Here is an 8,142-nt window from a genome sequence, read left to right on the forward strand (position 1 = left end):
CCCTACCTGAGAAATTCACTTTGTTCTGCAAGGTAATGTAGCAATAACAATTACAGAATCTTGTGTAATAAATACTACCCTTAATAATAAACCTTAGATTCTTAATATTGTCAGTTTGTTTCCTCCATGTACTTGCTATTGTTCAGGTCACACAGTACAGTCACACAAAAAATAGGCTCTCTATAGTGCCCTGTTAGAGCAAAACACCTTTGATGTAGTGGAGCAACAGCGGCTGCGTTATTCGACGCGGCGTTACATTGGCCATTCACTGGAAGCTCTGTCTCAGAAATTAAAAAGTGCTCACGAAAGCTGCGCAACAGGCAGCTGGGAAGCTATGAATTTTAGGATGAGGTCCGACAACAATTCAGTATGTTAAGGTACTGTGACATCTGGAGACATATTCATCAAATGTAAAAAGTTTCACTTTTCCTTCAGGCACTAAACCCAAACAGACACCTAGTTTACACGTAAGTGTAGACAGAAAGCATTTGAGATAAGTTCTATGCCACCGGTTTCAAAGGAACTATATGCAAAGAAAACCTGTGTTCTCTTAAAGCGTCATTTCTTGGTTCACCAGCTTTGAAAAACTATTGAGGGCTTCTTGCAAAACAATGAAGAAAAGACCAACTCTTGGAAAGCAACAAAATGTGGTTAGAACAGCCCAGTCTCTATTTTACTCAAACCGTAAGAAACTGTTCTATGCTTCAGTAGGAAACTCCGGAAGCTACAGTAATAATCTTCAGAGGGGGAAAAAAAAAAAGTGCTGTAGTCAAAAATGTGGAAAACACTGTTGGTTAGCCAGCTCAAGAACGTTGCCAGCGCGCCGTGCGCTGCCCTGTTTAATAAAGAGTGTCTTGGAAATTTCTTCCAAGGGTCAGCAGAAAGCAAGCCCTAAGTCATCCTATTGTAATGGAAATACAAAATAACTTCCGGAAAATTCTGTAGATGTGGTGAGGATCACTGGAGTCATAAATAATAACAGTAAGGAATATATGCACGGTGATCTGTACCAGCTAATGAAAAGAGCCTCAAACAAAGCGCTTGAATTTTAATGTGACCAAAGTTTTATATACATCTAAACCCAGGAATGATACTGCATTCTATATCTTACAGGGTGTTGCCTGTTCAGTGTGAGTTCTTGCTGTGCCAGCTGTGGCTGGGAGGAATAAAACTGTATTTCGATAGAAAATAGGAGAGAAAAATACTCACTTGGGAAGACCACTACAAGAAATATTGTATTCTGATGTCTACACTTGAATTATTTAAATTATTTGTCTTACAAGGTTAGGAAACTGTTTGAAGGGGTTGAGGAAGAGAGGGTTAAGAACCTGGCAAACTGGCAGGCAGCTGCAGCCCATAAGCAACTTGATGAAGCAGAGATAAAAATCTGCTTTCAGCTGAAGGGAAGGCTCTGGAGATTGAAGGGGAAGTCGGAACCAGGTGGAAAGCAGAGGCTTGGGTTTTCTGAGCCGCCTCCCTCGAAGGAAGAGCCGTCACGCGCTTGGGGTTTGGTGGAAGGTGCCCGTCTGCGGACACTGATCCAGACAGCCCAGCGCAGCCACCTTGTTGCTATTCACCTCTCACCCCTGGCTGCCTGGATCAGAGCACACCGATGGTGGGACAGTGCCTGGCAGAGAGCGGAACCGAAGCAAGAAGATGCCTCTCCCCGTTCCACAAGGCTGGGGCAGCCCAGCGACAGAGCTCTGCTCTTGTGTAACCCACAAACACTTCACACCATTAATTAAACTGCTTGTATGAGCAAACTGCATTTGCCCATTTGAATGTCTTTTTAATTTTTTTCCCAAAACTGTTGCTTCTCAACTGCCTTTTTGCCCTTAATTCTGTATGGATACATACGTAATATTTGCCATCAGGCAGAGTACAGAGTAATACTTTACTGCAAGTACAGAGGCAGAAAGAATTGAACAGAAGATGAAACCAGACTTTGCTTATAATATGAATATATAAGGATGGAGGAGTCATAGGTCAGGGAGAGGGGGAAGAATGTAAATGCTTCTAAGCAGTGAAGCTAAATCTACTGTCTTGCAAAAACAGGTGGCAGCCTGGCACCTGGGAAAACAGAAAATTTGATCTTTGACTGCAAAGCTGGTACACTGCATAATCAAACAGTGCTTACCTGGCTTAGAGTATCTTTTGTCCTCTAATTCCTCTTGCTTGCATTAAACAGCTACAGGTGCTCTGCCTACAGCAGCCTCTGGAACATCCGGATCTCGGATCTCCTGCTTGAACCTCCGGATACACATGAACATTTGTGTGGACGTATCCTGCAAACAAACGCTGGGGCAGAGGGGATTGTAGAGGAGCCACAAGGAGACGAGGGGAAACGGAAAACAACAGACAAGTACTGAGCAAAGGTCTGACTGGGGAAAAACTGCCTAGTGCAGAGGGAGCGTCGGCTCTGCGGCACCTGGAGCCCCATCTCCCACGCTTCTGCAGCAGTTTCAAGGTAGAGGATACTGAGAGACAGGAGGACAGGTTGTTCTCTGTACTGCCTGATCCTTTGCCCTTCTGGTTCATGCCTCTGCAATCACAACATACTCTGTTTCCCATAAAAAAAAAGACAAAAACAAAACAAACCACTTCTTAGGAAATACCTTGAGATTGTTTTAGGACAGTACTAGCTGGCTGTTTATATTTTAATTAAAAATATAAAAACAATTATACCGGTTCACATCAAGATGACCTCTAGGTCTCAAGCAGTAGCAGATGCAGATGCTAAAGAACTATCAGTATATTCCAAAAAGGGCTGAAGAGGACAAGCCAGTTGAACGCTTCTCTCTCAGTACTCTCCCACTCATCAGGTATTTCATGAGCACAGCATGTTTTTTTCCCACCAGTAACTTCCAGTCTCACATACACGGACTCGCTCAGGACATCCCTTGAATTCATGTAAACGTCTTCACCCACAAAGTCCTCCGGAACTTTCAGCAGATCTGCTAGTACTGCATGAAAAACCTCCTCTTGATCCTGACTCCTAGTTCAACAGTCCCTAGTTCTTCTGTACAACTTCAGCATTTCTCCATGAAGTCCTCTCTCTTCCAGGCGAGGAAAACCCAGCCCTATTCACTTGTCTTCGTACACCTGTTACTCCATATCGTGGGTGATTAGTGCCCTTTTCACGACCCTTTTCCAATTCTAATAGATCATTGCACAATATTCCAGATGTGGAAAAATCATGGATTTATACAATGGGGCAACAAGGTCTACTTTTTTGTTCTCTGTTATTTTCCTAATAGCTTCTGATGTTTGATTTTTTTTTTTTTTTTGACTGCCACTAAGCTGATATTTTCTTGGAGTTACCTGTCATGACCAGAGTCTTGCACTGGCACAGTAGTAGGCTGCTCGGAGCCTATCGTTACATGTGTTCCAAAATACACTGCTGTATACTCATCCACAAGGACTTTTTATCTGTTGTATTATTTCATTAATTTTATTTAGAAATGTAGTTTATCAAGGTATCTTGCAATGCATAGCTAGCAAGATTGGATCTGAAATGGTTCTTATGTGATTTCAGAATTTTGATTCTCTTTAGTCTACTTTTATAGTGTTTCAGCAGTAAGGAAATTCAGCAAGCGGAAAAGGTGAAACAGAGTTTAGGGCATGTTTTAAAGACTATCATTTACTGTGCTGGCATTAACTAATGATCAGACCATCAAGTGAGTGTTGCAGGTTTGAAGGAAAGCTCTCATTAATACGTTCCTTGTAATAAACTGTGATTATTTATCTGTATTTATTATGTGATTATTTATTTAACTGTAATCAGTTGAGGTTTATACACTTCAAAAGACACTGAAATCCTTGGAATATACAAAAAAATCTAGACTTCAAAATTGCATCTAATGGTTAATAGCTAGGATGATTTATAGTCTAAAATAGTCAATGAACATGCAAATACACTCCTCCTTCTGCTACACCAAAAGAGGGGAAAAAAAAATCTTTCTATTATAGTGTAATAGCAGTACACAGAGTGACAAAACAGAATAAAATTATTTTGTTTTATAAGGACACTGGTTTTGTGATGGCTGTCATTATCTTCAACAGCTCCAAAGCTCAAAAGATTGTCTTTCACTCTGTGAAACAAAATAATGCAGTACTGTACTTACCCGTAGGCAGAAGTCACTCTTTTGTTCTGATCATTTTCCTGTTTGAATTGCTGAGGTTATTTAACAGCCAATTTACTTTGTTTCAGGTAATTAATGCTATGCATGAGATTGGTGATCAAACAAAAACCAAGAACTTGTTGAGCAGCTTTTCTCCTACCCCCTACAGACCTTGTTCAGCATGCTAGAGTGAATGCCTTGTTGTAATGAAACACTACCAGTCATCATTTACCAAACACAACTGCAGAAAAGAACTTAAGAATATAGCATTATATACTGAATCAGAATTTTATCCAACAGTAAAGCTTAGTACAAAATAAACAGCAAAACATGATGCTAAACTTTTCTCTCTTCATGATACTGCAAAAGTCCTGTGAACACCTACCAGTGTTATTATGATATTATTAATATCTGTATTACGTTGCCAGTCCTAATTTACAGCTCGGTGATGCTTGAAGGAAACTGATACAGGTAAGGAGCCTGCAGTCACATGGAGCACAGTAAGGAACAGCTGACCTGTGGGGCTAGAGACTTCTGAGTTTCACACCAAGGAAAGATCTGACGCTCCTTATGACCAAAGAGCAGGAAATGGGTTCAATCCCAAAGCAGCAGTTTGCGTTTCCCTCTCCTGGCTGGACAGACTGCCTCAGGACCAGTCCTCTTCACTAAAGGAGATACAGGAGCTGGCATTGTGAGATGCTTTAAAATACCTGTTGGTACCTTGGATTTTAGGGAGAATAAGACAGGGATTTGGGTGTTTGTTTATCTTTGCTTTTACTTGTACATGACTGAAAATGTGTCATAGAAACAGCTGGTCTGTCTTTAAAGAAAATCTGGAATCATTAAGCAAATAACACTGAAAAGTGGTTAGAATTTGTCTAAAAAATTTTAAAACTGCATGAAACTGCTAAAAGCAAGGGAATAAGTCAACATCTGTAAAGAAAATCTACTATAGATTTTATAGACTATTCTTCCGCCCAATAACCTATCAAGAGGAAAGAATGGTTTAAGATATGTTTCATTTCAGATGCACTATTATCTAAACATTATTCAACTGCTATAAAATCTCTATGGCCAAGTATGACGGATGACAGGAATTTAAAACACCAAGTGTAATTAATAGACAGTTCTTTGGTCAATGTATGGTACGGCTGTACATAGATTAGAAGATAATGGCTAAATAGCTCGGGCAGTGTGGTCTCAGAGACCGGAATAGGGACAATCCACGCTTCGTGCTACCGTGGCCACACTGTGCTGGTGTCCAAAGAGGCTCACTGAAGGGCGGCGTCTCCACGTTGTGACCTACATAACCTCTCTTTTATACCATTTTATTTGGCTAAATATATTTAAACAGTTATAAGCATGTATTTAAACAGTTATAAGCAGATATCTTTCTGTCATGAAATTTAGGGTTTTTTTCCATGGTTCGTCTCCCTTGGTGGGACCTAGATTTTGCTGTACTCCTATAATTTATACCTGAAATTTCAACTGTTTCTGTGAGTACAGAGTTTATGCTGTTTTGTCTTTATGTAGCATGAAAAAGTTTCCAGGTTATGGATGCGTTTAGCAAGCTTTTGGTTTTGCTCAAGTAAACATCGTGCAGAATTTAATTTTAAAATTTTTTTCCATTTGAGCTCTTAAGTTAGGACTTTCTCTTTTGGGAAAGCTGACATTTCTAATTTGTGTCTTACTGAGCACGTAGAAAACAAGAAATCAGCTTGATAGCTTTTTCCCCCCATAGATCTGTAGTTGCTTCTCTCTGATTTCATAAAGAGAGCTCAGGAAAATCCTCCCACATCTGTTTCATCAGCTGATTGAAATGTAGATCTCCTACAGGGTAACACGTTTTTGGGTGATGGGCGTTACTCTAACGAACTCATTATTAAGAGAACAACTTTATGCACCATCAGCAACTTGGCAGCGTAAACAACATGAAACAGTTCTTTTAAAGAGGACTTGATATTTTGTTTATGAGAGCTTTCATTTACTGGAAGACTTTATGGCTTTTACAACCCATTGAGGCATGAAAGTTTCTGTTATCTTTTAAAACCTGCTTGCAGTAAAGACTGTTCATCTAGCACAAGAAAGAATTCAGAGAGGAGCCTGATGTGAAGTGATGAATATATGGGTTTGTGATTGTGCTGTATGATTTGTGGTGCGCACTGGAATACACTGAAGGGCTATGTTTCTTCCTTTCTTTTTCTTTTTTTCTTTTTTTTTTTTAAGCCCACAAGACGCCTGACAAGTTTTAACTTATCCTTATTCTTCAAAACATGAGATATTTTTGCTGATAGGGACTGAATATGCTGTTACACTTAGTTTTATAACTACTTTTTATTTACATTTAAAGTTGGAAAAAGTCAAAATCAAAATATTTCAGTCAAATGTGTATTTTAATTTTACGATTAGAAAGATTGTATTTTAAAACCACAACTGCTGGGCTTTCTCGAGGAGGGATTTTTTTATTTTGACCCAGTTCCACTAGCTGTCTATTCCCGGGCTTGCTTTACTCACGCCCACTGGAAATGTAGCAGCTGGCCTATCTGTTTTGCCCTTCTACCCAAACTAAAACACAAGAATTAATTGTACCCAGGTAGAACTGACCCTATGCCATGCTGCTAGTAGAACCACTCACTGCCCCAAGCCAGCAAAATTTACCCGGTGCTAGAAGTGGGCTTTGGGAAGCTCAGACATTGATCCTGTAACTCTTTCTTACTTCAGCATCTCACCCTTATTTATGTACAGTACGAGTCAGTGAAAATGAAAGAGGAATGTTTAATGATCGGTGCATCAGCAACGTGCACCAGCCAAGCACACACAGCATTCCGGACCGAAAAAGCCAGGGCTCTGTCATCCTGTGCTGATCTGGGTTTATTTCCAGTTCTCTGAGAGGAGCACTGCCTTCAGGATGCGAAACATCGTACCGGACCGTCCAACAACTTTGGCTTGAACAACATTTCAGCAATTGTAGTTACACAGCAGGGTAACATACAACTCACCATTTTGGTAAGTATTGTTACTTTGACCCAGAAAGCGTTTTCTAGTATTAATCTTCTCGCAGCGCAGTTACTCATTTCTCAATTTCTGTACATTTTCTTCTGGATCAGAGATTCAAAGAAGTCACACAAGAGAATAAAAAAAGTCTGGAAGTGCAGCCTTCCCCATATACCTTCTGCTAGACAACCACATTCAGTTGGGTTGTAAATGATGTTTTAAAACAAGCTATCACGATATGGAGGATTACTCTTTTGTTACAAATAATGTTATACTTTGCACCTTCCTCCAAGGTGGGACTTTATACACATGTATTCCATACAAGGCTACAGAGTAAGAACAAAGTCCATTGAGCAGTGAGAGATCAAAGAGTTTGGGCTTTCACTAACTGCCTTCTCTTTCCTTGTTTAAAGAAGCTTAACAGATTAGTAGTTTCCTATCGTCTCTGGATATTGGTTATTCTAAGGAAGCAGCACTCTGAAGAGGTTCCCTGTTGTGGGAATACTGATGAGTTATGTGGGTATATGGGTTTACATGTGCACAATACCAAAAATTCATGTTGGCATTTAAATCTACATTAGCTGGTGCTGTTATGTTTATATCAGATTATTTACATTTTCCCGAAACACTTTTCCATATTAGAGATGCATTTAAATATTACCAGATCCTGTTTCCTATATTAACTTATTCACTTACTATTTTAAATATAGATTTGTCTGTTACATGGGCAATTTATCAACCAAGTGTTAAGCCAGGTCTGTCGCACAAAGAGTCGGGGCGCCAGCCCCCCGTTCTTCCGATGCTGGCGCGCTGAGCAGCGCTGAGAGAAGTGCCGAGGTATCCGGAGGTGCGTGCATGGCCCTAGCCTCAGGGCAGCTGAAGTTAGCAACAACATTTTCACTTATATTTAGTCACTTTAGTCTGTGACCTACAGGAATTGATACAAGTATCTTGGAATATTTTTCAACACAGTAATTTCCCTACTTTTTATTGCTGTTAGACCAGTGAACAAGCTAGAATATTCAGT

The sequence above is a fragment of the Opisthocomus hoazin genome, chromosome 14 (assembly GCF_030867145.1).
Source record: "Opisthocomus hoazin isolate bOpiHoa1 chromosome 14, bOpiHoa1.hap1, whole genome shotgun sequence".
Taxonomy (NCBI): Eukaryota; Metazoa; Chordata; class Aves; order Opisthocomiformes; family Opisthocomidae; genus Opisthocomus; species Opisthocomus hoazin.